This window comes from Malaclemys terrapin, chromosome 4 (genome assembly GCF_027887155.1).
Source record: "Malaclemys terrapin pileata isolate rMalTer1 chromosome 4, rMalTer1.hap1, whole genome shotgun sequence".
Classification (NCBI taxonomy): domain Eukaryota; kingdom Metazoa; phylum Chordata; order Testudines; family Emydidae; genus Malaclemys; species Malaclemys terrapin.
This window is the reverse complement of record NC_071508.1, coordinates 139,031,593-139,054,192: the sequence shown is the minus strand read 5'-3', so window position 1 is coordinate 139,054,192 and position 22,600 is coordinate 139,031,593. Positions and strand designations below refer to the sequence as shown.

The 22,600-nt window shown below is 47.2% G+C and overlaps 1 long non-coding RNA gene across 1 annotated transcript in view; it reads right to left on the bottom strand.

The window, feature by feature from the left end:
- LOC128837203 (uncharacterized) overlaps nucleotides 1-20,700 on the bottom strand; it is a 28,532-nt gene extending 7,832 nt beyond the window's left edge. Inside the window, exon 1 of the long non-coding RNA XR_008444921.1 lies at nucleotides 20,510-20,700. This is a non-coding gene — a long non-coding RNA (uncharacterized LOC128837203). The remainder of the gene's footprint in view (nucleotides 1-20,509) is intronic.
- Between the last annotated feature and the right edge of the window lie 1,900 nt (nucleotides 20,701-22,600).

The following is a 22,600-nucleotide window of genomic DNA, read 5'->3' as shown; positions in this document are numbered from 1 at the left end:
TGGGGACATTTGCATTTCAGTAGCTAAATACAACTCTCTCAATGGTAAAACATTCAGGGTGTCTACACTGCTGCTGGGAGCATGCCAGATAGACAGGCAGACATGCTAGATTGAGCAGCGTTAACACACTAAATATAGCAGTGTGGACACTGTGTCATGAGTTAGTCAGGTTGTGCTCATGTGGCTAGGCCAGGCCACTATTGCCACACTGCTGTTCGTAGTAAGCTAGCTCGACCAGAGCTAGTGCATGTCTGTCTACCCAAGGTGGAAGACATGCTTCCAACTGTAGTGTAGACAAACCCTCAGTGACTTCTCTGGGAGCAAAGGTAGCCCTTTGGAAAAGGTCATCTTCAGCCATTTTATGTACACATTACACAGAAAAAGCTATCTTAATATTAAAATTGCAGTCACTCACTCAAAAGTGAAGAAAGTTTTAAAGGTGCCTGTGCAATCTTACTGCAGCCCTTTTGTGCGTCTGTATTATGATACAGTCTATAATCACATGTTCTTTCCACAGGACCCTGCCCCATTCAGTGCACAGGCGGATGGTGCTGTAGGGAGAGAGGTGTGGGTGGTCAGGCCTAATGATTAGAGTCAGGAGCAAAGCCAAAGGTCAGAGCCGCAGACCGAGTCGGGTGCCAACCCAGGGATAGAAGCCAGAGTCAGTGCTGGGGTAGGACATAGGAGCAGGGACCTGGAGTGAGGCAGGAGTCTGGGATAAAGAGGACAAGGACTAGGAAGAGGCAGGACTCAGGAAGTAGGTAGGTTCCATAGTAGCAGTCAGTCAGTCAGGGATTTCTGACTAGTTGCTCAGACAACTTCTTGTGCCTTTTTCTGGTTTAAATAGAGCTTCCCAGCCAATCCGTGGTGCTGGACATTTCTTCCAGTCAGGGGCTTTGTGGGCAGGGCCTTTTGCAAGCTAGCACTTCACTTGCTCCCTTCTCCAGTTGTTCAGGTGAGCTGCTGAGTGGTGGCCTAGGATCGATGCCTGCCAGCCCTCTCAGGTGCTCACTTAATGAGCTGCTTGTCAGTTTTATCCACATTGTTTAATGTGTGGCTCTGCGTTAACTGCACATTATTCACAGCCTGCTCTAAATACAACATATTAAATTGCCTCCTGGGCTTTCCTACGGTGCTCAGCACTATGGCATCTGAGATCAGATTCTAAAGCAGGGGTGGGCAAACTTTTTGGCCTGAGGGTCACATCGGGGTTGCAAAACTGTATGGAGGGCCGGGTAGGGATGGCTGTGCCTCCCCAAACAGCCTGGCCCCTGCCCCCTATCCGACCCCTCCCACTACCCACCCCCTGACTATCCCCTTCAGAACCCCCAACCCATCCGACCCCCCCTGCTCCTTGTCCCCTGACCGCCCCCTCCCAGGAACTCCCCCACCCCTAACTGCCTCCCTGGAACCCCACCCCTATCCAACCCGCCCTGCTCCCTGTCCCCTGACTGCCCGGACCCCTATCCAGACCCCGACCCCCTGACAGGCCCCCCAGGACTCCCATGCCTATCCAACCCCGCCCCCATTCCCCATCCTGACTGCCCCACCCCCAGAACCTCCGCCCCATCCAACCACCCCCTGCTCCCTGTCCTCTGACAGCCCCCCAGGACCCTCTGCCCCTCATCCAACCCCCTTGCTCCCCACCCCCTTACAATGCCGCTCAGAGCAGCATGTCTGGCAGCCGTGCTGCCTGGCCGGAGCCAGACACACTGCCGTGCTGCCCTGCAGGAGCGTACAGCCCTGCCACCCAGAGCTCTGTCCACGCGGTGGCATGGCTGCGGGGGAGGGGGGACAGCAGGGGAGGGGCTGGGGGCTAGCCTCCCCAGCCGGGAGCTCAAGGGCTGGGCAGGACAGTCCCATGGGCCGGATGTGGCCCGTAGTTTGCCCACCTCTGTTCTAAAGGCATTTAAACAACTAAAGATGCAGATAGGCACTACTTGAAATTCCACTGAGCACCTAACTCCCATTGAGCTCTGGAGGGGAGTGTGCACCACAGACCCCAGCTCCTTCCACCCTCTCCTCACTCCACCCCCACACCCCCCAAAATTTCTCCCTGCCACAGTCTGTCTTCCTTTCCCAAAGCTACTCATCCCATTCCTATTCTCCTTGTCTACCCAGTCCCAGTCTGCACTCACAGAATCATAGAAGATTAGGGTTGGAAGAGACCTCAAGAGGTTAGCTAGTCCAACCCCCTGCTCAAAGCAGGACCAACCGCAACTAAATCATCCCAGCCAGGGCTTTGTCAAGCCGGGCCTTAAAAACCTCTAAAGATGGAGATTCCACCACCTCCCTAGGTAACCCATTCCAATGCTTCACCATCCTCCTAATGAAATAGTGTTTCCTAATATCCAACCTAGACCCACTGGAACTTGAGACCACTGCTCCTTGTTCTGTCATCCACCACCACTGAGACCAGCTTAGCTCCATCCTCTTTGGAACCCCTTTTCAGGTAGTTGAAGGCTGCTATTAAATCCCCCTTCACTCTTCTCTTCTGCAGACTAAATAAGCCCATTTCCCGCAGCCTCTCCTCATAAATCATGTGCCCCAGCCTCCTAATCATTTTCATTGCCCTCCACTGGACTCTCTCTAATTTGTCCACATCCTTTCTGTAGTGGGGGGACCAAAACTGGACACAGTACTCCAGATGTGGCCTCACCAGTGCCGAGTAGATGGGAATAATCACTTCCCTCGATCTGCTGGCAATATTCCTGCTAATGCAGCCCAATATGCCGTTAGCCTTCTTGGCAACAAGGGCACACTGCTGACTCATATCCAGCTTCTCATCCACTGTAATCCCCAGATCCTTTTCTGCAGAACTGCCGCTTAGCCAGCCTGTAGCAGTGCATGGGATTCTTCCGTCCTAAGTTCAGAATTCTGCACTTGTCCTTGTTGAACCTCATCAGATTTGTTTTGGCCCAATCCTCCAATTTGTCTAGGTCACTCTGGACACTCTCTCCTCCCAGCTTAGTGTGATCCGCAAACTTGCTGAGGGTGCAATCCATCCCATCATTCAGATCATGAATGAAAATGTTGAACAAAACCGGCCCCAGGACCGACCCCTGGGGCACTCCGCTCGATACCAGGCTGCCAACTAGACATCGAGCCATTAATCACTACCCGTTGAGCCCGACAATCTAGCCAGCTTTCTATCCACCTTATAGTCCATTCATCCAATCCATACTTTAACTTGCTGGGAAGAATACTGTGGGAGACCGTATCAAAAGCTTTGGTAGAGTCAAGGTATATCACATCCACCGCTTTCCACATATCCACAGTACCAATTATCTCATCATAGAAGGCAATCAGGTTGGTCAGGCATGACTTGCCCTTGGTGAATGTATGTTCACTGTTCCTGATCACCTTCCTCTCCTCCAAGTGCTTCAAAATGGATTCCTTGAGGACCTGCTCCATGATTTTTCCAGGGACTGAGGTGAGGCTGACCTGTCTGTAATTCCCTGGATTCTCCTTCTTCCATTTTTAAAATATGGGCACTATATTTGCCTTTTTCCAATTGTTGGGGATCTTGGTTTGGCGCAAGGGTTTAGGGAACTGTATATCTTTCGTTATTGAACCATACTCCTGTTCAGAGCACTGGATGAATCCTAAATAAATTGCTTTGTGGAGGGCTGAAGTGATGGCAAAAAAAAAAAAAAAAAAAAAAGTATAACAAAGGAAACTTGAGATTGAGGTCAGAAAATGCAGCTGCCCTATAAAACTAGTATTATTTGCAGAATAACACATTCTTCTGTAAGGTCCTTAAAAGTCAACTTATGTAGGAAAAATTTGATACTAATGTAGGAAAAAACTGATACTAACGTCTGACAGAGAGTTGCTGACCCCATAAAACAGTTTCACACAAATGCAGTTTGTGTGATGATTTACAATGCCCACGCTGTTGGAGTAAGTGTGCCAATGTAAGTAGGCTATCAGCAGGCAATCGAATTGGGCCAAAAATAGCCCTGATCTAAACAGGTGCAATTCCATTGACTGGGGTGAATTAGGTTCAGAATTGGTAGAATCATGATCAGATAAATGAAACATGCTAGAATAAATCCTACATTAAGGTGGGTCACCATTTATTCAGTCAGAAGCTTGCCAATGCTTCTATCTAAAGAAATATGGCTGTATGTTTTTCCTCCTTGCTGTCACAGGATAAAGATCAGGCACTCTGGTTAAAGCAAACTCTGGTTCAGCAGATAATGGTCCATGGCTGTTGGGACTAACAGGATACGACTGTAGGTCATAGTCTTTATCAACACCTTGCTGTTCCCTTAGTATATAGAGTACTGAGTATTGTACTGTATGTAAAAGTTGGAAAGCCAAAAATTTAACAGAGTAACTTTTTTTTTTTAAAGTCTGTAGGTGAAGTCCATAGGGTACTTTCTGTTCCACCTACCTGTCTCCCAAAACAAACACTTTAAGGCAAATTTTCTCTTTAACAACCTGAGAGCCACTCGTGTGCATATGTTACACGTCTATGTCTGCATATATACAGACATCACAGGTCATGAGTATGACTAGAACCCTCAACCTTCCACACCAAAAGCTAAAGGAGTAACTCAGCCATAAATATGTAGTTGGTTCTTTCAAATGATTCTTTCGAAGTCTCCCCGCAACCAGTTCTAGTTATGCGAATCTGGCTCATAGTCTAATATAGCTAGAACAGAAAGAACAATTCAAAGGACACAAGTGGGGTGGCATAAAGGATACATTTTGGACAACTTTGCAGCTAAGTGCAAAAATTACCATGGAAAGGCATTTACCTACAAAGGACTCGCATGTTCAGGGTTGGGGGTTTCACTTATTCACTAAGGTCTAGTTGCCATCCTTACTCATGATTTAGAGTTGGTCTGCAATTTTTCAACAAAATGTTTTTTTGTCCAAAAATGCCTATTCATCAAAAGCAAAGCTTTTTGTAGAAACATATTGGTTCTGACTATCCTTTCATCAGGAAAGGATCTCAGGTCCAGGATAGAATTTCTGGTCAAAACCAGAGACACAGTCAGAGCAGGGACTTGAATCTGCATCACCCACCTCGCAGTCAAGTCTACAAACTGCTAGGCTATCAGTTCTTCTGAAGTGGCTCTTTTTTCTCTCACATACAAGGTTTCAGTTTTGTTCTGATGAGAAACGGGAAAAGTTTTTGAAATCTCAAAAATGTTCATGGGACAGAAAAACCATTTCCTGCCCAGCTGTTCTCACAATGAGTTTGAGGAGTACTATATTCCCAGTGATGTCCGTGGCTCTATTTGAGCAGTAAGGTACTCCTCAGCACCAGGAAAAGTGCCAGAATCTGGCCCTATGACAAAGGCACAATAGGCCATGACTATGGCTGCAGTGAAATGGTAATAGCAAAACAAATGGCGTGGTAAGATTTTGTATATTCCAGTTATTCTTAGTCATGCCAACTTGGTCCCTCATTCTCAAATGCGATTCTCAAATCCCTTTATGAATTTAAAGGACCTGGTCAGTGTAAGTAATTACAAAGAAATTAAATTGATGTTAAAATGAATTTCTCACAACACTGCCATATATAAATTATCAAATATAAAAGCACTCTGGTCTAGAAAATGTGCTTTGTGAGGTGGAATGAGGGGTATTTTCATGATTTTCATTCAATACTCAGCAACTGTGTGAGTAGACACTGGTGTGATTTCACTTCTCAGCATACTGCTAGACTGAACGACAGCACGGGAATAAGGGAAGAGTTATTTTTGGAAACGAATTGCCAAATGAGAAACAGAGAACCCTATCCTCAGCTGGTGTAAACCCCCAGAGCAGCACTGCCTGTAACAGAGCTACGCCAGTTTACATTGGCTGAGGCTTTGGCCCTGAACTTCAGTTTGCCATAATTGTCCTTCGTTTGGATTTGCTTTGTGCAAGCAAAGTTTTGTTCATAACACTGTTAATTATAAAAGGATTTCAGACCTATAGCTAGATCTCATCTTGTAATGAAACAAAATTCATGTGGACAGAAGCAGAAGTCGGAGATGCCCTGGTTTTGCTCAGCCAGTTTGATATTTGGTTCTCCCAACTCTGCTGCCTTTGCTCCTCAGTGTGCTGAGAAAACAGTGCTGGGGGGAGATGGGGACAAGGATCTCTGCACCAACACATCAGGGGTTCCAATCCTTGTATCAAGGAACGAGGCCACACATCCAGCTGCTACTTAACGTGTCACCCCATCTCCTTAGTAATACAGTTTGCCTCAATGACTACAGAGTGCACTTCTTGGTCTCTGATCTCCTGTCCAAAGCCCTCCATTAGATTGGCCCTAAAAGAGAACACCTCTCCCTCTGAGACATGTCACAACAGCTGTGTTCCCCTGGAATAAATTAACCTCATCGCCCAATGGGGGAAGCTCGTGAGTGTGGGAAACAGAACTTTCAAAGGTGCCACACTATGTAACTGAGCACCGGAATGACACCCATCCTCAATGCATTCACAACTAAATAAAAAACTCATGTCTCTGACATAGCTCATTCTCTGCGCACTCAGACAAGCACACCCAAAGCTATACATGAATAAAGATTTCTCCTGCTGATTGGGAAGGAGGGATGGAAAAAGTTATTTCTATTTTTATATGTTTGGGAGGTGCTCAGATGGTAAGGTGACAGAGCTTGTATACTAACATAAACAGATCCAGTGAGAAGGATTACTGTGACCATTAGCCTGACTTTAGAATTTCCTAAACTTCAAATCTAGTTATTATCTCTAGAAGCATGACCCTTAAGTAGTCAACAAGTTAAACATTTGTCAGCAGCTGGATAACTTCCATGTGTTGTTACTTCTGCAACCAACGCTCTAGAGAAACCTAGACATAGTGACAGACAAGAGGAAGCATTTTCTGTCACACTGGCTTGATGTGTGCCATTTGGGGCAGATCTTCAGCTGGGGTAAATCAGTGTAGCTCTATTGTGACGTTATTGACATGAACTGTGACCGTATAGATTATTGTTGCACCCACTATTATATATTTGCAGCAAATATTGTACAAAGGTTCTTGAGTGAGCGGTCTATGAAAAGGTTATGGTTTGTTGGTTATGATTATGCTGTCTGTATGTGTGTATCATTTTGTAGTTGAAGTTATAAATATGGCTATGTATGTGTCTCTCAATGTGTTTTGATTCTAAGTAGCCTCAGTGAAGCATTTGGTCAGCTTCTTGAGAAGGGACTATTCTCAGTAAGTGCCCAATCAAGAAACACTTAACTGACAATGAACTTTGGGAGACACCAATCCACATCTGGGAATGTTCAGACTAAAATGTAAACAATGGCATCGGCCTGCAAACTGAGTCATGCATGGACATGTGACTTGCCCATGTGACTCCAGACTCCATCTTGCTGCTGTGATTTTCCACAGTAACAATGAAGGGGTGTCCTTCCATGGAAAGAGAATATAAAAGGCCTTGGAAACCCCTCAATTTTGTCTTCAATCCCGCTTCTTACTTCTAAAGGAACCTTGCTACAAACTGAAGCTCTGAACAATGAACTGAATGACCGATCCCAGCTGTGGATGTACTCCAGAAACTTGATTTGTGCCTGCAGTTTATACCATCACTGCTACAAGCCTGAACCAAGAACTTTGCTATTACTGTATGTAATTGATTCCATTTAACCAATTTTAGCTCTCGTCTATATCTTTTTCCTTTTATGAATAAACCTTTAGATTCTAACAGTGTGATTTGTGGGTAAATCTGATTGGCATATTGACCTGGGTCTGGGGCTTGGTCCTCTGGGATCAGGAGAACCTTTTTTCTTTTACTGGGGCATTGGTTTTCATAACCATTCATCCCTATAATGAGTGGCACTGGTGGTGATACTGGGAAACTGGAGTGTCTAAGGGAATTGCTTGTATGACTTATGTTAGCCAGTGGGGTGAGACTGAAGTCCTCTCTGTTTGGCTGGTTTGATGTGCCTTAGTAGTGGAGAAACCCCAGCTTTGGGCTGTAACTGCCCTGCTCTAAGCAATTTGTCCTGAATTGATATTCTCAGTTGTGTCCCGCCCGAGGCAGCATCATTACATCCATTAAGGTCAGAGTTGTGCCAGGTCACACCAACTGAAGAGCTGGCCCCCTGCATTTTTATTTTTGGTCTCATTTAGTCAATAGACTGTTCTAGCCTCATCACTGTACTGTTCTAGTTTGCTAAACCTCTAGGAATTCTATGTTTGGTTAGGTATTCAATTTTATTTTCCCATTAGCGGAAGGTAGCTGCTTTTAAATAAATATTAGAAGAACATTAAAGGTTCAGCTATCCCTAATCTTTATGGATTCAGACCAGTTCAAAACATATCCTTTGGTTTATCCTATGAGCTGAGAGCTATCTGTTTGAGGGACTTAGCCCAAAGATATAGTATAAAGCAGATAGTTTGGCTAAGCCGATTTCTGCCGCACAAGTGGGTCTAAAGCACATCATGTCCAGGATTATCTTTATACTTGTGGTTAAATTTGACAGAATTCAAGCATTCTCTATTATTTCAGGGTATAGACTGCACAAAGTAGTTACTTTAGTGGTTGGTATATAGAAGAGTTTTTTATCTCAGTACAGATCATTTACATTTTCATTCTTCTATAGCTCACTCAAGAAGAAAGTCAAGATTTCAGCAGCTTATATCACACTGCAGGGGAACAAAGGAACCCTCATTCATTCAGGTATTTGTATATCAAGTTTATGGAAACTGAGGGATTATGGCTGCCCAGTTTGATCCAGTGACAAACTCTACATGGAATGAGATCCTACCTAGACTGAGTTAAGAGTGAGAGTGCAACATGAAATGTATTTTACCTTTTAGACAGAGCCCTGAGAAGTATTATAAAATAAATGATTGAGCCTTGGAAAAGAGCACAGATCAACACAGAGCTCACACAGCTCTGACAACCCAGACATATATTTGCTGGAGGGGTTCTATCTGCTTTGAAAGGATGATCTCCAGTGCTTAATTTGTAACGAAAGAGGTGCTGGGGATCTTGCAATTAGGTGCTGGGGCTCGAGCAATTTTTCTTTTTTTTACATTCATAACTGAGGCGGCAAGCCCAGAAGTACTGGGGCTATGAAGTGGCAAGCGCTGGCACAAATTAAGCAATGATGATCTCTAGAAAACAATTCTCTTCCTTAAGGATCAGTTCTCTTACTTGGCAAAGGAAGCAACAATATATCTGCCAGTTAGGTCAGTGATATTTCAATTGAGCAATATCATTAACATGATGCTCAAAATGTTCACACTTTGATGCCCGAAGTTAATCCATATTTAGGCATTTAAAAAGTGGTCCAATTTTCAGAGTTGCTGAGTAGTCAGTGAGAGAGCCAAAGGGTGTGACAAACAGGTGATGTGCAATCTCACAGGCTTTTACTGCTCCTGGGCAGCGAAATGCAAACAGTGGCCAAAATGACCTCTTCCATCTACAACTAAGCACGAGACCCTGCTCATTGCTGTCAAATGAGTCTATAGCCAGAGTGACCTACACTCTCCTCGCCTCCGGACTGTGATACTGCCAGGCACTCTGCACCTAGGGGTTGATGACAAAGGCCAAACAAAAGTTCAAGAGAATAACTTGCAGTATAAGCTACTCACAATGGAGGGCAAGGATGGCAGAATCAGGGCCTCGGAGAAGTGCTGCACTCTTGCTGCTGAGAAGAAGTAGGGCTTTTTTGCAGTGCTCATGAAGAGGTGAGTGGCAGTAACTCACCTATTAGAAGAAACAAAAGTAGTAGAACATTCCTACATGGCTGTCCTTTAAATGATAATCCTAACAGCCTTGTCTAGGTCAGTGCTTTTATTCCACTAGGTCTGCTGTGGCCACCGTTTCCCCTTTGTCGGATTTGTAATCACAGCAGATACTTCTTCTCTGGCTCCCTGGGTTCAATAACTCCGGGTGCATGCACACACATTGGTGCTTTGCATGGTACATTTCTTATTGATAGCTTTTGTAGGATGCACCATTCACCCCTTAATGTGACAGCAAGTGACTGTTCTACACATTCATTCTGGCTTGGAATGAGCCTTGCACATCTATTACTAAAAAACATCTATGCAATGCTGGGAAGGAACTTCACTTGTATTGCTATCAGACCACGTTTCTATTTTTCCTTCCTAGTTTCAGAAATGTTAGCAATGTCACTGAACGACTGCCTTTGTACTCGGCTCCTGGACATGCCCACTTCACAGTCCCACATCTCCAGCATAATGACAAAGCAGGTATCCCTAGTCCATCAAAGATGAGGTTGTAAATGTAGGTAGTTCAGCTCCAATAGTAGAAGTTAAAAGCAGAACGTAATGGTATTGATTTAAAGTAACAAATGATGAAAGTGGAGGTTGGCAGAAGCCCAGTGAGCATCAGCGGTGCACCTTCTGCAATGCAGCTATCTGAATCTCAGTGTGTTAATTGGTTACGCCACCTCACGGACCTAGCATTAAAAAGGACAAGGAGAGAGTTTTGCTTAGTTTTGTTACGTTTAGTTCAACTTATTAGCACAAAAGGGGTCATTGTCTCTCCAGAATGGTCTAGTTCTTGTTCAAGGTACTATACGGCTGTACTGCACTATGTACAGACCACAGATGAAGGCAGTAGCCTCCAGAATACCGTAGGATCAAAAAACTCCAATTTAGAGGACCAATTTCAGTTGGACTTTGACAGCCAAGGCCCTGAAATACACTAACACACATACTCGCCAAAGCTAGATTGGGTTACTGTTTAAAAAGGAAGCCAGCAGTGAGGAAATGCAGGTTGGTGTTAAAACGCCCAAACAAAGTCCTGTTACAGCAAGGTTAATCTCCATAATCGCCAGTATTCAGTACCGTCAATCCCACTCATCATTTCTGAATGTTCCAGGCTTCCCAAAAGTCATGAGACTGGCTTAAAAATAGTAAGATTCTTAAAATAATTCATTTGGAGTTCTTTTTATTTGCTTTCTGGCTTTTACACCTTTGGGATTCAAGTCTTCTCAGCAGCCATAAGGGCTAGAAATTTACTCCCTCCCCCGCCCCCAAACGAAAACTGAGATTCTGTTTTAGTCACATGACTCCAGTGTCTAGGATCTTAAGAAAACCACCAGGTATCATAAGACTCAAGATAAAAATCGTGAGAGTTGGTGACTATCTGTGGTGGATCAGGGAACTGATCCCACATCTCCGGCTAGTCCCCTAACCACTAGAAATCCAGTCATTGACAATAGGAATGGGCTCCAGGCATTGGATCCACCTCAGCCGCAGAACAGGCCGCTGCAGAAGGAACCAAGCTCTGGGAGGGAGTTTGGGTGCTGGAGGGGGCTCAGGGGTGGAGCAGGGGGTTGGGTGCAGGAGGGCGTGAGGGGTGCAGGCTCTGGGAGGGAGTTTGGGTGTGAGCTCTGGGCTGGGGCAGGAGGTTGGGGTGCAGGAGGGGGTGAGCGGTGTGGGCTCCGCCCCAGTGGCGCTTACCTTGGGCGGCTCCCAGTCGGCGGTGCAGCAGGGCTTAGGCAGGCTCCCTGCCTGTCCTGGCCCCGTGCTGCTCCTGGAAGTGACTGGCATGTCCTTGTGGCTCTGCAAGCTGCCTCTGCCTGCAGGCACCACCCCACAGCTCCAATTGGCCACAGTTCCCAGCCAATGGGAGCTGAGGAGTCAGTGCTTGGGGCGCAGGGAGCATGTGGACCCCACTGCCCCCCCCCCCAGAGCTGCAGGGAGGTGCTGGCTGTTTCCAGGCGGGAGCAGTGCGGGGCCAGGGCAGGCATAGATCCTGCCTTAGCCCTGATGTGCTGCCAGACTTTTAGTGGCCTAAAATCTCCCTGTTTGGCTGCAGTAGCCTCTGGGAGACAGAGCCCGATTCCGAGAGACTCCCTGTGAAACCGGGAGGGCTGGCAACCCTAGATGGATCACTTGATTCCCTGTTCTGTTCATTCCCTCTGAAGCACCTGGCATTGGCCACTGTCGGAAGACAGGACACTGGGCTAGATGGACCTTTGGTCTGACCCAGTGTGGCCATTCTTATGTTTTATTCTTTGGCTGTAATAATTTGTGGTTGTCATTTTAAGCTGGGTATTTTGTTTGATTTGCGTTTGATTTTCATGGGGGTGGATAAAAAAAAAGGAAGGTTGTAACTGTAACCAATTGAGTCAGTGTATACAGAGACACAGCACGTAACAGGGATATAACCGGTCATAACCCTGACCCTTGTCATATGACAGAGACCAGGAAGTAAAGTTGGGTCTTTCACTAGCATTCCCATGTGACACATCTTGATTAAAAAATTCCCTGTCAGTTTTAATAGCATTTTTAGAGGACTTTGGTATCTTTACATTATTAGAGAATCCATGTCCAATTTTCTTCCATATAAGAGGGTTCTAATCATCCATCAGGCAGGTGGTAAATATAGTTACTTGCTTTGGGCTATTTTGGAATTTTTATTGCAAAAGCCAGATATGTTACTGTTCATGGGAATAAAGTAATAGCTTGAAAGATCTACAAGTATCAGCACCAGCACCTCAGCTTGCAATACAGGATAGTCACTCAAAAAGAGGACATATTAGATATTCCACTCATACTACACTTCAGCTTTGCTGAAAGCCCAGATTGCTAAGAGTTGAAACCTTGAGGAAAATGCTTTAAAGTCCTTGAGGTCTTGATCTTGCTTAACCCAAGGGGATAGTGCTGAGTCAACCATTGCAAAGCAGAAAGTAATGAGCAGGCCAAGAAGCGGGGGAGGGATAACTCAGTGATTGGAGCATGGGCCTGCTAAACCCAGGGTTGTGAGTTCAATCCTTGCAGGGGCCACTTAGGGATCTGGGGCAAAAATCAGTACTTGGTCCTGCTAGTGAAGGCAGGGGGCTGGACCCAATGACCTCTCAAGGTCCCTTCCAGTTCTAGGAGATAGGATATCTCCATTAAGTTTTTTAAAATTTAAAAAGAAGTATAGGGGAACCCATGCCAGCACTGAGGAGAGCAGTTGCATGGCCACCAAATTACTCCTAGCAGAAGCAACGGCACCTTTATCATTTCCAAACAGAGATCACTTTGCACACCCACTTCATCTATACGCTTCCAAATAATTTTAACAACCATTTTCATGTTAGTTTGCAAAGAAATACATTCCTGGGCTGAGACCTGCACTTGCAGTGGATGTGCATATGAGAATTTGGCTTGTATGTTAAATTTCAGCCCAATGCAACTTTACAGCTGATGCATAGGCCATCAAGATATAGACAGATTACACATACCACTGCCTGGCATGCTAACTAAGGTCCTCTTGTTTTTTTGTATTCCTCCATCTGTCTGTCCCCATTTGTTCTCTCTTAGATTGTAAGTTCCTTGGGGCAGGGATCATCTTTTTGTTCTTTGTTTGTACATTGCCTAGCGTAAGGGGGTCCAGGACCATGACTACAGCTCCTAGGGCACTACGACAATACAAATAATAATAATTAGTTATAATAAAGAGATAGGGGCCGTGTAAGTTAGGGTGACCAGATGTCCTGATTTTATAGGGACAGTCCTGATTTTTGGGGCTCTCTCTTATATAGGTGCCAATTACCTCCCGATTTTTCACACTTGCTATCTGGTCACCCTAATGTAAGTTCTTGAAGAGATATGGGAAATATTTATTCAGGATATAATAAGACAGAATAGAGAGTCTCAGAGCCCAAGTCAACAGAGCCAGGCTCACTAGGCTAATGCTATGGATAGAGCCCTGCAAATGCACGGATATCCGCTTCATATCCACGGACCATTTTTGCAGATAGCGGAGTGGATGCGGATACAACCACGCAGGGCTCTATGGATCTGGAGCAGAGACAGAGACACGTTCGCACAGGGCCGAGCCAAGCTGAGTTGTGCCCGGCCGAGTCCCAAACTGCTTTGGAGTCGCTTTGCCTCTTCCCAGTGCCCGCTGGGCAGCTTATAAAGCACAGCTCGGTCCCCAGCCCCCTTCGCGGCGGCAACAGCCACTTCCCCCTGGCTGGGGCTATGAAGCCAGGAGATGCGTGCTGGAAGAAGGAAATCCGATTTCCGACAGAGCCCGCAGCGCTTTAAGCAGGCGTAAGAAGTCTGCCACCTGGGCTGGGAGCGGTGAGAGGGGGAGATAAGGGAGAATGAGAGGGGAAGAGAGAAAGTGGGAAAGGGAGAGAGTCCGTGCCTAGCAGGGGATGGAGAGACCATGAAGTGCCAAGGAGCCGGGCTGCCTGGCTGATGACTCGGGGAGCAGAGGGATGAAAGTCTGCAAGCCAGGGGAGAAGCAGGAGCAGGTGAGAAGACCTAGGAGCCCATCCCCATCCTCTCAGGCCAGGTCCCCACAGGGAGGGCAGGCCCACGTGTGCAGTGGGGGGCTCCGATCTGGGCCCTGGGGTGGCCCACGGGCAGCCCGGTCTCCCAGAGGGGCAGGCCTCGTACCTGGCAAGTACATGTTGAGCAGCAGCGGCTGTGCTCCGGCACCATGTCTCCTGGCAGCACCTGTCCCGTGGCATCCAGCTCAGGCAGCCCGGGGGAGGTGCAGCATGCTCGGGGCCGGCACCCAGTGGCTGGGCATCAGGTCAGAATCAGGGCCGTCCAGCGGCTCGGCCTTTCCCCTCCACATTGCCCCTTACCCCCAGTCCCTGCCCTCACACTGCCTCTTCCCTGCAAGACCCCACCCGCCCCTGCTGGATCTCCGCTCCCTTCCCCCTCCAGACGGCTTGCTGCTGAGGGACTGGATGCGGATAGAGGTAAAAGTCGGCTAGCAGATCGCGGGTCGGATCGCAGGTTGATCCTGGTGGATGCAGATCCACATTTTTGTATCCGCACAGGGCTCTAGCTACAGGGGTGAAAATAGCAGTATAGATGTTCCCAGTCAGCTGGAGTCCGGGCTCTGAGGCCCGATGAGGGTAAAAGGTCGCATAGCGTGAGCCCCTCCATTGACCCCATCTCTGGGACTCACTGCTGCAGCGTTTTGTTTTTTTTTGTGCTGTAGAGTTGCAAGGCCTGTGAGCTCAGACAGCGATGCTGCAGGAGAGTGATGCTGAGGGAGCTGCTAATGAAACAAAAGTTGCTGTACTTCTGCCAATAAGAATGAGGTAAAAGCAGTTTGCTGCAAAAGCGTGAGACCGTCCGCACGTTCAGACAACGTCAGAAAGAAACTAACGTACGTTCCTGGCTGCCTATTGTGAAAACTCATTTTCATGTGATTTCCTTAGAAGACGAAGCCAGCGATTCTCTAGGGCTTTGTAGGTAGGCTTTAAAATTGGTATAAAAGAGAGAGAATGGCTGCTCCCAGATGATACCTCAGACACAGGCAATTCTTGGAAGATGTGGCAAACAAAAGGGAGTACAGAGAAATGACACAAAGGGCCAGGTGGGATAGAAATCCGAGCTGGAAAGGAGATGAGATACAGTCTGCAGAAGTGCAAGCTAACTGGGGAATAATGATCCAAAACTTTTACAGAGCAGGAGACACTTGGAAAGCAGCAATGCTGAAAGAGACTAAGGCCGTATCCAACAAAGCATTTAAACTAGTGCATAATTTAAGCATAATTTCAATGGGACTATTCACATGCTTAAAGTTAAGAATGTGCATCAGTGCTATGATGGATCTGGGCCTTAATAAGTGAGTGAACAGTTAGGTACATATTTCTGTCACAGGATATTGTAACACCCAGCTAATATGATTTTGCTCTGCACATGCAGTCAAACCTCATGCACCAAGGAAAAGATTACCTTTGTCTGTATGGAACTGATGACCAGTTTATTATTCACTGATGTACTTCTGGTCCATGTGTATTTTGGAACTAACATTAACAAAGTCTCAACTGGCATTTTTAAAATAGTTGAAAAAAGGAAGATCACTTAGATGTCCTTTCCCCCTCCCCTGAACTGCTTATGAGATTTCTAAGTAAGATATAACCACCATGTCTAACTTAGGGTTACCATATTTTGTCCCTCCTAATGGAGGACACTCCCGGGGGCCCCGCCCATGCCCCCAGCCCCGCCCCCGCCCCAACCCCGCCCCCTCCCAAAGTCTCCGCCCCCTCCCCTGCTTCCCGCGAACATTTAATTCGCGGGAAGCCTGAAGCAGGTAAGGGGGGAGGTGGGGGGGAGGAGGCGCGGCCCAGCCCAGCTCAGCCCAGGCTGGCTCCCCCGGCGGCTCCAGCCTGGGTCGGCTCGGGCCCTGGGGTGCCGGCCCCGGCCGACCACCCCCGGCGGCCCGGCGCACCCCCCGGCTCCCAGCCCCGCGGGCCCGGCCCCCGGCTCCCCGATCCCGGCCCGGCGGCCCGGCTCCCAGCCCCACGGGCCCGGCCCCCCGGCCCCCAGCCCCCTGATCCCGGCCCGGCTCCCCGACCCGCGGGCCCGGCCCGGCTCCCAGCCCCGCGGGCCCGGCCCCCCGCCCCCCGACCCCGGCCCGGCCCCCCGCCCCGCGGGCCCGGCTCCCCGACCCGCGGGCCCGGCTCCCCGACCCCGCACAAAGAGGCCCCAGCTGAGCCTCCCGATTTTCCCGGACATGCCCGGCTTTTGGGGATTTCCCCCCGGACGGGGATTTGAGCCCCCAAAAGCTGGACATGTCCGGGAAAATCCGGACGTATGGTAACCCTAGCTAACTCAGATTATAACCACCTTCAAGTTATTTTAGGTTTACCTAAATTCTTTCAACTCTTTCTGTAAAACACATCAAAATTCATCTGTACAAAGGAATACAACATCAAAGAAGTCTTATGCATTAAATGTCAACATGCTTTAGTCATTATGAATTACAGTCTATTTATATCTAACTTGAACCAGGAAGATCTAATTTCAGCATCTTTAAAGTGAGTTAATTTAGTTTTTTAAGCAGGGAAATAAAATCTGTCCTATTAAGGTGATCATTACATTAAAGTAGAAGTTCATAGACTCATAGACTCAGACTCATAGACATTAAGGTCAGAAGGGACCATTATGATCATCTGGTCTGACCCCCTGCATGCTGCAGGCCGCAAGACCCTTCCCTGGACTCTACCGTTGAAGTCCCCAATCCTGTGTTTTAGTGACTTCAATCGGCTGAGACCCTCCTGCTAGTGATCCCTGCCCCATGCTGCGGAGGAAGGCGAAAAACCTCCAGAGGCTCAGCCAATCTACCCTGGAGGAAAATTCCTTCCCGACCCCAAATATGGCGATCAGTAATACCCCGAGCATATAGGCAAGAGTCTCTAGCCTGACCCTTGTTGGCCATTATGCTGTTCATGTACCATTGCTTGGTTTTCCTTGGCTACTATGTTTTATCATTAAACCATTCCCTCCATAAACTCATCCAACTTAATCTTAAAACCAGACAGGTCCGTCGCCCCCACCGTTTCCCTCGGAAGGCCGTTCCAATATTTCACCCCTCTGATGGTCAGAAACCTTCGTCTAATTTCAAGCCTAAACTTCCCCCCGGCCAGTTTGTATCCATTCGTTCTCGTGTCCACATTAGTACTAAACTGGAATAATTCCTCTCCCTCCCTTGTATTAACCCCTCTGATATATTTAAACATAGCAATCATATCCCCCCTCAGCCTTCGCTTTGTCAGACTAAACAACCCAAGCTCCTCTAATCTCTTTTCATACGACAGGTTTTCCATTCCTCTGATCATCTTAGTCGCCCTTCTCTGCACCCGTTCCAGTTTGAGTTCATCTTTTTTAAACATGGGAGACCAGAACTGCACACAGTACTCCAAATGAGGTCTCACCAGCGCCTTATACAACGGAAGCAGGACCTCCCTATCTCTACTAGATATACCTCGCCTAATACATCCCAAGACCGCATTGGCTTTTTTCACCGCCACGTCACATTGCCGACTCATAGTCATCCTGCGGTCCACAAGGACCCCTAGGTCCTTCTCCTCTTCCGTTACTTCTAACCAATGCGTCCCCATCTTGTAACTAAAATTGTTATTATTCGTCCCCAAGTGCATCACCTTACACTTTTTACTATTAAATTTCATCCTATTTCTGATACTCCAATTCACAAGCTCATTCAAGTCTCCCTGCAGAGTATCCCTATCCTCCTCCGAGTTTGCAACTCCTCCCACCTTCGTATCATCCGCAAACTTTATCAGCCCACTCTTGCAATCGGTCCCGAGGTCAGTTATAAATAGATTAAATAAGATGGGTCCCAAAACCGAACCTTGAGGCACTCCACTAGTAACCTCCCTCCAACCCGACAATTCACCCTTTAATACGACCCGCTGCATTCTCCCCATTAACCAATTCCCTATCCACCTCTGGATTTTCATATCGATCCCCATGTTTTTCATTTTAACCAATAGTTCCTCATGGGGTACTGTATCAAACGCTTTACTGAAATCCAGGTATATTAGGTCCACCGCATTTCCCTTATCTAATAAGTCCGTTACTTTCTCAAAGAAGGAGATCAGATTCGTTTGGCACGATCTGCCCTTCGTAAAACCATGCTGTAATTTATCGCATTTGCCATTAACTTCAAGGTCCTCAACTAGTTTCTCTTTCAGAATCTTCTCCAGCACCTTGCACACTACTGATGTTAAACTAACAGGCCTATAGTTACCCGGGTCACTTTTTTTCCCTTTCTTGAAAATAGGAACCACATTGGCTATTCTCCAGTCTAATGGGACTACCCCCGAGTTTACAGATTCATTAAATATAGTCGCTAATGGGCCTGCTATTTCCCGCGCCAATTCCTTCAATATTCTCGGATGAAGATCGTCCGGTCCACCCGACTTAGTCCCATTAAGGCGTTCTAGTTTTGTTTCTACCTCGGATGCGGTAATCCCCCATCCCGTATGCCCCTCTGTAACGGTGCTAGTATCCCTAATACCTTCATTGGCCTCATTAAACACCGATGCAAAATATTCATTGAGATATTGCGCCATGCCTAGATTATCTTTAATCTCCTCTCCGGCTATAGTCTTCAGCGGTCCCACTTCTTCTTTCTTTGCTTTCTTCCTATTTATATGGCTTTAAAACCTCTTACTATTACTTTTAATTCCCCTCGCTAAGTCCAACTCTTCCTGGCCTTTGGCCTTTCTCACTCTATCTCTACATTCTCTGACTTCGCTAAGGTAAGTTTCCTTACTGATCCCTCCCCTCTTCCACTCTTTGTACGCTTTCTGTTTTTTCCTAATCACCCCTTTCAGCCGGTCGCTCATCCAGCTCGGTCTAAGTCTCTTGCTTAGTAATCTTTTTCCCTTTTTGGGGATACAGGCCTCTGACAGCTCTTGCATCTTTAACTTAAAGTAATCCCAGGCTTCTTCTGCCTTTAGGTCCCTTAATACGTTTGCCCAATCCACTTCCCTTACCAGTCCCCTTAATTTGTTAAAATTGGCCTTTTTAAAATTATAAACCCTAGTCTTTGACTTAATTCTGGTACTCTTTCCATTTAGTTTAAAGCGAATTAGCTCATGATCACTGGAGCCCAAGTTGTCCCCCACTACCACTTCCTCAACAAGGTCCTCACTACTTACCAGAATCAAATCTAAAATGGCCTCCCCCCTCGTCGGCTCAGCTACCACTTGATAAAGGAATTGATCCGCAAGCACATCTAGGAACATCTGAGCCCTATTATTGCTACTAGTGTTTGTTCCCCAGTCTATATCCGGGAAGTTAAAGTCCCCCATAATTACACAGTTTCTATTAGTATTTACCTCCCTTAATACATTAAACAATTCCTTATCCATATCCTGGGTCGATCCCGGTGGTCTATAGCACACCCCAAGCACTATCCCCGGAGAGGCTCTAGTAGTACTTTTACCCAGCTTGAGTATCGCCCAGACGGACTCTGTATTATCTATTCCATCCACTATTATTTCTTTACAGCTTATTTCACTATTGACATACAATGCCACCCCCCCACCTTTACCTTTATCCCGGTCTTTCCTAAACAGCGCATACCCCTCCATACCTGCGTTCCAGTCGTGACTGCCATTCCACCACGTTTCAGTTATTCCTACGATATCCGGTTTCAATTCTCGGACCAAGAGCTCCAATTCCTCCATTTTATTACCTAGGCTTCTCGCATTGGTGTACAAACAGCCTAATGTATGTCGTTTAGCCTGTCTCCCATTACTAGCACTGTATGTTGCGGGCCTCTTTGTGTTCGTCCCCCCTGTCCCTCCTATGTCCAATCTCATCTCCCCGGCTATGTCTCCTCTTATTGCACTCAGCTTTCCAATACCGGAAACTGGCGTGGAGATTAACTGTGCATCTCCCAACCATCTCCCCAAACTTCCTAGTTTAAAGCTCTTTTGATAAGATGAGCCAGCCTCCCTCCCAGAAGTCTATTTCCTTCCCTACTCAGGTGAAGCCCATCCCGCGAGAACAGGTGTCTGTCCCCGAAAGCCTCCCAGTGGCCATACATCCCAAAGCCCTCCTTATAGCACCACTCCCTTAGCCAACTATTTATCCTCAAAATCCTATCAGCCCTTTGCTGCCCTTCCCTCGGAACAGGCAGAATCCCACTAAAGATAACCTGAGCCTCTATCTCCTTGAGAGTCTTCCCCAGCCTGGCATAATCTCCCTTGACTCTCTCTAACGAGAACCTAGCCGTGTCATTCGTTCCTACATGAAGGATTATCAAGGGGTTCTTACCTGCTCCTTTTAGGATCCTTTTCAACCGCAGGTCCACATCGCGTATCTTTGCACCCGGTAGACAGCACACCCTTCTGTTAGTGTCACTTTGGTTTTAATTAAATCAAATTTAAGACGATAATATAGGGGGCAATAGCATTCCACTGTTATTATGAAAATGTAAAAAGGGCAGCTCACCTGTACCCATTTTGAAAAGCTTTTCTTTTTGTGCAAATTTAATTTAAAACATGGAAACTGAAAATATTCCTCTAAAACTGGTTGTCATGGTTATAAAATCCCCTAAGAAATTATGCACATCTGCCTCCGCTAGGGAAACATTCATGGCATGAAAAACTCAACCATTCACCCATTTTAAGACATACTGATTATGTTACTTTATATGAGCCCCCCCCCTCCCCTCCCCTCCTCAAAAACAACCACCAACAACAACCACCACTCCTCTCACACAGTTTTCACCAAATATACCATGGAGGGCAGTTAATCTTGACAAGTTCCACCCTGTTTTTTATTTGTTTGGGGTGTTTTTGTTCATTTTTAAGGTGAATCATCTGGAAATTAATAGTCATAAACAGACCCACATGTATTGTAAAAGTACATTTTCCTTCTCATCTTAGAAATGCAACCAGTGCCTCAGTTTCCCCTCATTACATCTTGGTTTCTTTCTCCCTGCCAGAGTAGTTCAGTCCTGTGGCCAAAACAAACCCTCCCACCCCCTACTGGGATAAGAAAGAGTATAACTGAACAGAAGTAAAAAAAACCCTTCAACCTCAGTGCTGAGGCTCACAAAATGTCTTCTGCTACATGAAAAACTTACCTCTCCACAAGGTACACATTCCTCTGATTGTCTCTAAGCCTTCTCCCTCACCTTTTTCCATAACCCCTCTCATTTGGGAGCTCTACTGCAAGTGTTGTCCAGATCTCTCCCAGTTCTGAGGGGAGAGAGATTGTTATATAGTCCCACCCCAATACCCAGCAGGCATTGCTCTCAGTCTACATCTCCCCTGTCTCTGGGAACTACAACTCCCAGAATGCCTAGGCTCTAGGCTGCAAGACTGTGTGGGGCCAGGGCATGCCCTTTAAAGGAGCAGCACCACCTTGTTACAGAATTTTGTCTTGGAAGTCATCTCCTGAGACTTGTTTTTGTTTTATACGTGGTGTAGATAGACTTTTGTGTAGCTTTTATGAAACACATGCAGCTCTGGAATGAGGTAACATTCTCTAGGTCAAGGGTGGGCAAACTTTTTGGCCTGAGGGCCACAGCGGGGTTCCAAAAGTGTATGGAGGGCGGGTGTTGTATATTAAATTGCTCCCTGTAGGAATGTACTACTTACAGAGCACCAGGACTGGCAGCCATAAGTAGTACACCATAAGTAGCACATTCTTACAGGGAGCAATTTAATGCACTACACCTGGGTAGGGAAGGCTGTGCCTCCCCAAACAGCCTGGCCCCCACCTGCTATCTGCCCCTCCCACTTCCCGCCCTCTGACTGCCCCCCTCAGAACTCCCCGACCCATCCAACCCCCCGCTCCTTGTCCCCTGACCGCCCCCTCCCAGGATCCCCCGCTCCTAACTGTCCCCCGTGGTCCCCACCCCTATCCAACCCCCCCCCCCCGCTCCCTGTCCCCTATCCACACCCCCGTCTCCTGACAGGCCCCCCGGGACTCCCACTCCTATCCAACCCTGCCCTGTTCCCCGTCCCCTGACTGCCCGCCCCCAGAACCTCCGCCCCATCCAACCGCCCCCTGCTCCTTGTCCCCTGACTGCCCTCTGGGACCTCCTGCCCCTTATCCAACCCCCCCCGCTCCCCGCCCCGTTACCATCCTGCTCAGAGCACCAGGACTGGCAGCTGTAAGTAGTACAGCTGAGGCTGCGGGGGAGGAGCTGGGGGCTAGCTTCACAGGCTAGGAGCTCAAGGGCCGGGCAGGAAAGTCCCGTAGGCCGTAGTTTGCCCATCTCTGCTCTAGGTCCTTAAAAGGAAAGAGATAGGAGAAGAACGCAACTGGTGTAAACCAGCATAGCTCCTGACCCTACAAGTCTCTAGCTTAACATAGCCCCAGAGCAAATTACAGATACAGAGAAATCTGGGATTC